Raw genomic sequence first — 9,007 nt, 5'->3', positions numbered from 1 at the left:
CTCACAAGCTCCTCTCCATCTTGCATAGCGTCCTAGTCTGCTCTTCCATGACTAGGTGGTGCCCTTACCTCATTCACTTTGTGGCAAAAGGGAGTTTGGCATAGTATAGAGGCTGCCATACCGAATTTCCTTCGTCACTATGGTATAATTAAGTCACTTGGAACTAAGCTAGTTTCACACTAGTAAACTAGTTTGACAAACATCTTTCAAATTAGGAGAGCCCAATACTCTAAAAGTGCATTCAAACTTAGAAAGGGTTGAAATTTTTACACTTGAAGCTATCTTCACTTAGGCTGCGTAGAAAAAATAAAGGCCATTTGTCTTGGGAGGCTATTTGATGCTTCAAAAATAGCTAAAATTTTATGAAAAAATTGCAAGAAAGTCATATGCCATTATTTTTTGGGTTGGTTTGATGTTGCTCCAATCATTGTTTGGCTTTACAAGGCACTCAAATCGCAATCAATAGATCTCTTTTGAGCTTGCAATTGGAATTATAGCCATTATCTAATATTGAAAAATTAGATGGTGTTGATTTTTTATTGTAAAGAGCAAATATTTAATGTATTGGTTCAAAAGAAGCAAATAAAGCAATCAAATGCAATGGTATTAAGACTAGAGATATGAATAGAGATGTATGGAAAGAAATAGAAGAGTTGGCACATTCCACTATCATGTTGACACTCTCAATGTTTACATTAACCTAAAAGGCACAACAAGGAGTGCATATGGAGTATGGAAGAAGCTATGTGACTTTTACGAAAAGGAGAGTATTGCTTTGTAGTTTAACTAGTTGAAAAACCTTATTGATCTCCACATGAAGAAATAGACTTCTATAGCCATCTCAACTATTTTAATGTTATTTTTAGCTATTTGATATTATAGAACACAACTTTCCATGATTCAATTAAGGCTATGTTCTTGTTGTTGGTCACCTTGCCTAGAGTTAGGACACTTTTAGGATAGGTATTAGCAGCTCTGCACTTACAAATGATCTTTCAAGTTCTAATGTTGAGAGAAGTTTTCTCAACACCAAGGAGGTGAATAGAAAGAATAATACTTGATCAAAGACTTCTAACATACTCATTATGAAAGAAATGTCAAATGCCAAGGGAAACTCTCACAAGAGAGAAAAGTCAAGGAGTGTCACAACAAGAAGGATGAAAAACACTTATTTTGTAATAAAAAAGAACATATAAACAAGGACTACTAGAATTGAAAGAACAAGAAAAAACGGGAAAAGCATAATGAGGATAAGAGCAAAAAACATAGAAGTCTTAGGTAAAGATAGAAGAGATTAATGTATGTAGCAATGATGATGGATATATCTTGCGTATTTCCTCTTTTGGTGATGTATCCTCCACTGCCATGGATAATGGCATGTCATAGAACTAGATTTTGGACTTAGAAGCATCACTCCACATAGAGAATGGTTCACTTCTTATGATGTTGGGAGACGAGGCATCTTAGTAACAACATCATAAGAAGTGAACCATTCTCTATGTGGAGTGATGTATCCTCCACAGCCATGGATAATGGCATGTCATAGAACTAGATTTTGGACTTAGGAGCATCACTCCACATAGAGAATGGTTCACTTCTTATGATGTTGGGAGACGAGGCATCCTAGTAACAACTATACATATGGAATTTTTGATATAGTGGATGCACATTTCTCATTGCCTAATGGATCTTCTTTTGTTACAATATATTCTAAACTTGAACCAAAGCCTGATTAGACTAGACAACTTGATGATTATGGTTACAAAGTGATCTTTGAAATCATATATTGCCAAAGGGTCCCTAATTATTGCCAAAGGGAACTTTTCTAATATTGGCCTTTGTGAGCATTGTCCTTTTTTTAAATAACTAAATAGTCTTGTAAGAGAAGTGATGGTACTAGAAGATAAGAGTGCTTGGATTTGATTTATAGTAATCAATGTGCACCTATGCCTATTATCTCATTGGGCGGAGCTCACTATTTTGTCACTTTCATAGATTATGCTACTATATGAAGGTTTGGGATTACCCTCTTCATAAGAAGAGTGATATGATAAATACATTCCAAAGGTTCTTGGAATTCGCAAAGAATTATTTGGTCAAAAAGCCCATGTTTAAGAACTCAAAATGGTAATGAATATATTTCTCATGCCTTTACAAAATTTTTGAAATTCGTGTTATTAAAAGAGAATTGATAACTCCTCAAAATCATCCTCAAGTGTGTTTGAAAAGATAAACATGAGCATTTAGGACAGGGTCGATACTATGATTTCTAATGTTCATTAAATAATTAATTTTGGGATAAAGCTATAAAGTCAAAAGTGCACTTGAGTAATAGGTCTCTTAGTAAGCCATTGGATGGCAAATTTCCAAAGAAATTATGGTCTAGAAAGAAGCCTAGTGATGATCATTTTCATGTATTTGGATGTTATGCATTTGCCTAAAGACGAGCAAAGTAAGCTTGATCATAAATCCAAAGAGTATATCTTTATTGGATTTGGGGAGTCATGAGAGCTAGGCCATTACTTATAGGATCTTGAGTCTAAGAAGGTAATATACATCCATGATGTCATTCTTAATGAAGATAAGAAGCATCAGTGGCCCATTAAAACACTTGAGATCCACATCACATGAGCAGTATATACAACCTGTTTCACATCATGCAGGGCTTGCACAACCAACTGGTGCTAAGGTAAGAGTGTCATAGGCAAGTAGACAATCTCATGTTTTAGAGGATAGATAGATGGGATAGGTTGAGGCTTCTATTGAGCTAGTTTTACGGTGGTCTACAAGGATTTCTAGTCCATCCAATAGATATACACCATCTTTAGACTATGTCATGGTTATAAATTGTAGTGATCCTTCTTATTATGTTGATGCTATGACTAGGGATGAAAATCATAAGTGAAATAATTTTATGCTATCAAAGCTGGATTCTTTGGTGAAAAATACTACTTAGGAGTTAGTTCCTTTGCCTAAGGGGGAATCTACAAGTTAAAGGTATCTCCATTTGATACATTACATAAGTAGAAGGCAAGGTTAGTGGCCAAAAAAACTAGAATAGAATACAAGGAAAAGAGTAGACTACAAAAAATACTCAAAAGCATTTAAACTTGAAGCATAAGCTAATAAGGGGAACCTATATTTGGAGGAGGAGCTGCTAAAAATCAAAAGAGAACTTAGACTACTTGAGGAAGAGGAAGTCCATAACATCAACCTCTACACAAGAGAATGATGGATATGAAAAATAAATAGACCAACTAAAGAAATGTCCAATTCAATAAGAAGAAAAAGGAAAGAGAGATCATTCCCATGCTAGTTAAAGTGATAGGTTAGTTGCCTAGACAAAAGAGAAAAATCTAGAAACAGCTAGACAATTCTAGACTAATGTCTTCTCTCCCCCCTCTCCCAATCCAATCTCACCAAACCATGCTAGTGAGAGCCAAGTTACCTAGGATCAGACCTAAAGTTGTATGACAATCCCTATCTCAGATCCTAAACAATGATTTAACAACAATTGAAATAAAAGAAGATACCATTTACACTCTAGCAAATGGAAAAGCCTAAGACTTGATGGATTGCCCACTGAATTCAATAAGGAATTCAAAGAATTCTCAACTAGCCACTTGCTCCAAGTTTGGGAAGAATTAATAAAGCTTGAGGCCATCCAACTCGTACACAAAAGGAACAACAAAGAAGAAGACCAATCACATGTTTGTCTTTAGCCTACAAGATTTTTGTCAAATCCCTAACTAGAAGACTAAGATGCTATCTAGATACCTTTTGTCTTTAGCCTACAAGATTTTTGTCAAATCCCTAACTAGAAGACTAAGATGCTATCTAGATACCTAGCTAAGAAAAAAGCAAAAGGGATTCATAAAAGGAAGGTATATTCTATAGGCCATCTCATGGCCTACACATTGATGCCCTTCGATCCATGTTCTAGGCTACCTAGGAATTTAAAATATCATTAAATGCCCTTGTTGCCCCTAATGTCCTATGCACTAAGTGATACTAGGGTTAGGGTTTTCTATGAAGATTAAGCCACTATTCATATACCTTCTCTAATGAGTAGCCTCCTATTCATGATCACTTGGAGCACATAAGGATTGAAATTCAGTAGCCTAAAAGAGTCCCTCATTGGCTACTAAACACTCTTTAGGACAACAAGCAGTCTCTTCTCTACTCACAAGGAACAAGGTAATCTTCTCACATGTGCATTGGCAGCTATAGCATGCAATGAAGAACCTTTATGCTATAAAGTTGCTTTTTCAAATGATCATTGGGTGAAAGCAATAAAGGCAGAGATTGACTCCATCCATCAAAATGACACTTGGGAGGTTTGTGACTTGCCTCATAGCAAGTGTGCAATAGCTACCAAATGGATTTATAAAATTAAAAGAAAATCAAAGGGTTCTATTGACAAGTACAATGCATGCCTTCTTGCTAAGGGATATGCCCAACAACAAGGAATCGACTTTGAGGAGACCTTGGTCCCTATCTCTTGCATTCCTACCATCAATAGTATTATTGCCTTTAGTATACACTTTCATTGGGAGATGTATCAGCTAAACGTCAAGATGGCATTTCTCCATGGAGATCTCACTAGAGGTATATGTTTCTCAACCTCCAAGATTTTTTGTCAAAGGCTTTGAGCACAAATTACATCATCTCAAGAGAAGGCTTTCTATGGTTTAAAGCAAGCTCCACAGGCTTGATATACCCACATATGTTCTCATCTATTATATCTTGGATTTCAAAATAGCCCTACTAATGCTACTCTTTACATTTGACATTAGGGATTTGATTTTATTATTATTGTAGTTTAGGTTGATGACATGCTTGTTACTTGAGCCAATGCTAGCCAAATTGCAACATTTAAGGTTGACTAAAGCAAAACTTTGCCATGACAAATCTTACTCTACTTCACTATTATTTGGGTATCCAAGTTTCCACCATTGAGAGGGGCATCATTATGGCACATTCCAAGTGTATTGGACAACTTCCTCATTGCTTTTAGTTTGAGGATTGCAAGCATGTGTCTACTCCCTTGGAGCCTAGTTTCAGATTCACTTATGATGATGGTAGCAGATCCTTTGATAGTAAATATCTGTAGGATATTGGATGCTTGATTTATCTATGTCACATAAGACTCGACCTTAATCTTTTCTACAAGGTCGATTCTTCACTCTCTTTGCATGAATATTGTGATAGTGATTGGGTTGGATGTTCAAATTCTTGTATCTCTCATAGTGGCAATGGATTCTTCTTGGGTACATCTCTTGTTTCTTGGTTCAACAAGAAATAGTATGTTATTGCTACTTCCAGTTGTGAAGCTTAGTACAAAGCAATGTTCATAGCCACAATGGAGTGTGTATTGCCATTATGTTTGTGAGAAAATGTCAACTAGAGATATATAGTTGTCGTATACACCCACTAAAGACAACTTGGTATATCTTTTCATGAAGGCTCTTCCTCAACCAAAGTTCCAAGCTTTTCAGCAAGCATTGAACTTGATTCCCTTTCTTCCATCATCTTTCATACTTTGTACTGTCATAGGTTACTATATCCACTTGGATGAACTTGTGCAACCATGACCTTATATGTTCTTTCATTTTCTAATATTTTGTCGTTATTTCTAGATCAATCCACCCATTTCATGGTGGGGATTTTCTAGGTCATCTCATGAGCTACTCATTGATACCCTTTGACCCATGATCCGCACTCCTTAACATTTAAAATATCATTGAATGTAATTATTAACCCTAGTATCCTAGGCACTAAGTGACACTGGTGAGGGTTAGGATTTTATTTAGGGCTCCCTATGATGGTTATGCTATTAGGGTTTCATTTTATTATAAAAAGACACTTTGTGTATCATTAACACACACATGTGTCATTATTCATCGTGATCACCTTGAGCACTGCACTCTCTCTCTTATTCATAGATATATTACTTCTCATTTTGTGATTGAATTATAATGCATCTATTAATCCATTCATTATCTTTCATTCTCTATCAATTAATCACACAATTACTCCACACCTATAACTCTTATTCGCACCTAGTACAATACATTCTAGATCTTATCATAGGACTATGGGGGGGGTTTGAACTTGCTCAAAAAAATAATCAAGACTTTACATTTTTTAAATTGAATTTGACAAGGCTTCTAATATGTTAGATTGGTGTTCATACTACAGTTAAGATATGGGACTTGGTAGGAGATTCATCAGGTATATAAGTACTTTATTTGGTAATGCAAGTACAAAAATATCTATCAATGGTGAGCTATCAGTCCCTTTTAATCTTTATGAATCTATAAGACAAGGCTACCCTCCGCTATTGTTTGTAATCTTAGTTGATGCTCTAGGAAGGCTAATAGAAAGTGAAGCCAAGGAGGGAAAGTTAAAAGGGATTAAACTTCATGACAACTCAGATATGGTGCTCAAACAATTTGCTAATGATACCAATGGGACAGTCAATAATGATCACCAATCAATCAACTCTTTCTAGGACTACATTAAAGTCGTTTAGGGTCAGTAGTAAACCCAACAAAATAGAAAATGAAGGCTAATAGAAAATGAATTCAAGGAGGGCAAGTTAAAATGGATTAAAATTCATGACAAGTCAAATATGGTGCTCAAACAATTTGCTAATGATACCAATGGGATAGTCAATAATGATCCCCAATCAATCAACTCTTTCTAGGACTACATTATTGTCTTTTGATTGGCTTCAGGGTCAATAGTAAACCCAACTAAATAGGAGTTAAAACTCTAGTTATCCTCCCCTTCAATGACTTTTAGATGAAGGGTGCTAATCAATAGAAGATGGCCAAATCTTCAAATTACTTGGAATCCCAATGGGCTTTGGAATAAGCTTAAGACAAAGATGGGATTGGATACTAAATAAAATCAAAAAGAATCTTGAATATGTGCAAGGGCTTTAATTCTCTTTTGTAGGTAGAGTTGTGGTATTAAAATTTTTCCTAATCCCCTCTACTATTTATCTCATGTCCTATTGGATACCATCCAAAGCAAGTTTAAGCTATTTAGAAAGCTTAGCCACAAACCTCTTATGGTTAGGCAGCTGTGAAAAGTTCAAAATATCCAAAAATTATTGGAAAGACTATATCAAGCCTAAAGTAGAGCGAGGGTTAGACCTATGAGACATGATGATGCTAACAGACAAACTAGTTGCAAATTGGATTCCAAGAGTCTTTAGCCACTATAAGGAAGACTTGGCTCCACTAATCTCTAATAACAACAAATGGTTTCAACTTAAAGAACTTCCTAGATGTAAGGACCATGATCCTATGATTATAGCTTTCAACCATAGCAAGTTCATTATTAAAGACTACTTAGACATTGCTAAAAGCCTATGGACAACCTAGCATCCCTATAGAGAGCTTATGGGGTTGTCTCCAACTCAAAACTTCACCCTTTCTCTTGCAATGCTTCAAAATCCATATGGATCAGCATATTCCATGGTCCAGTGAATGTTGAACAAATTAGAAAGCTTACAAAATCTCTAGGAAGATATTAAATAGGTGGAAAGACCTATGAAACTATGAGCTTCATAAGCGGCATAGGATGGACATTATTAGATAACACAATAATCTGAAAAATGATGAGCTACAACTCATTCATCAAATAATTAGTTGATGGGGCCCTAACCTTTGTAAAATAATACAAATGAATTTAGACTTTAACCCAAGAGGGATCCATTGGTAGGTAAATGTTGACCCCATTCACCCTTTTGACGTTGAATTTTTATTTCACAAAAATGTTGTGAAGCCGAAGATACTAAAGAAGATGGATGAAGAAGCAGCCACAACAAAAGAAACAAAAGAAAAGAAGAGAATAGTCGGGAATACAAGAAGCTTAAGGCTCATACAAAAAGTGAGATCAAGCTCTGACGGCAAGAGGCCTATTGGGAAAAACTCTTTACAGCTCCTACGATGAAGTACTTGATAAAATGCAGTAGAGAGCCATGGACATTCTTAAGTCAAAATAGCTCCAAGTCTTTTAGAAAGATAAGAAGTCTATTTTGTATATTTTGATCAACATGAGCACAAGGTTAGACTTCTTGTATAAACAGTCCTGAATATGTGCTTTTTATACATGAGCTCTTTTCTTTTTAAGAAGACAAAATTTCATGTTAAGAAAATAAAAAAAGATAGTAAATTTCTAAGACTTTTTATACAATAAGTCTAATCTTGTATTCTTGTTAACCAAAAGATACAAAACATACATATTATCCATAGCTTGGTTATGTCTATAGTGTTCAATGGAAGACTTTGAGCTATTTTTCTTTAAGATGATGCAATGCTCTTTGCTATAGTTTATCTAGTACTTCATCCTAAGGAGACGTGAAGACTTTTTCCCTGTAGTAAGACTCTTTGCTAATGAAGCTTAATCTCCCTTTCTATGTAACCCTTGTGCTTCTTGAATTCCCAGTTGTCCTTTTCTTTTCTTTTTTTTTATATGGCTGCTTCTTCATCCATCGTCTTTGGCCCAGCTCAATCTTCAACTTCACTTCTTTACCTGAAATAAAATTTGAGTGTTAAAAGAGTGCATGGAGCCAACATTTACATATTCAAATGTCGCTTTATTTATGCATGTCCACACATGCTAAAGATATAATCTTCTAAGCCAATTCCAAATTATTTGAGGAATTCCATAAATTTCTCCTATGAGAAATTCTTTCCAAGATAGAATGGTTGAGCGAAATGGGAGAATCGTGACTTACAAAAAATTCAAAACGTTAGTATCAGCTTTATAGCTCAAAAACAGATGAGGAGTTATCTCTTCCTCATTTTCACACCATGGATAGAGCCCATTTTTTATACTTAGCCTTTGGACTCTGCTATTTATTTAAACTGCTTTAAGAAGTATGAATCATACTAAGAGACAAGAATCTTCAAGTTGGATACTTAAGCCCAGATCATTTGGAATCTATAAGACCACTGATCAAAGTTCCATTTCGTCCCCCATCTTTGATTTA

This window comes from Lygodium microphyllum, chromosome 26 (genome assembly GCF_053477565.2).
Source record: "Lygodium microphyllum isolate KBCC chromosome 26, Lygodium_microphyllum_v1.1.10, whole genome shotgun sequence".
Lineage (NCBI taxonomy): Eukaryota > Viridiplantae > Streptophyta > Polypodiopsida > Schizaeales > Lygodiaceae > Lygodium > Lygodium microphyllum.
Note: the sequence above shows the minus strand (reverse complement) of the source record.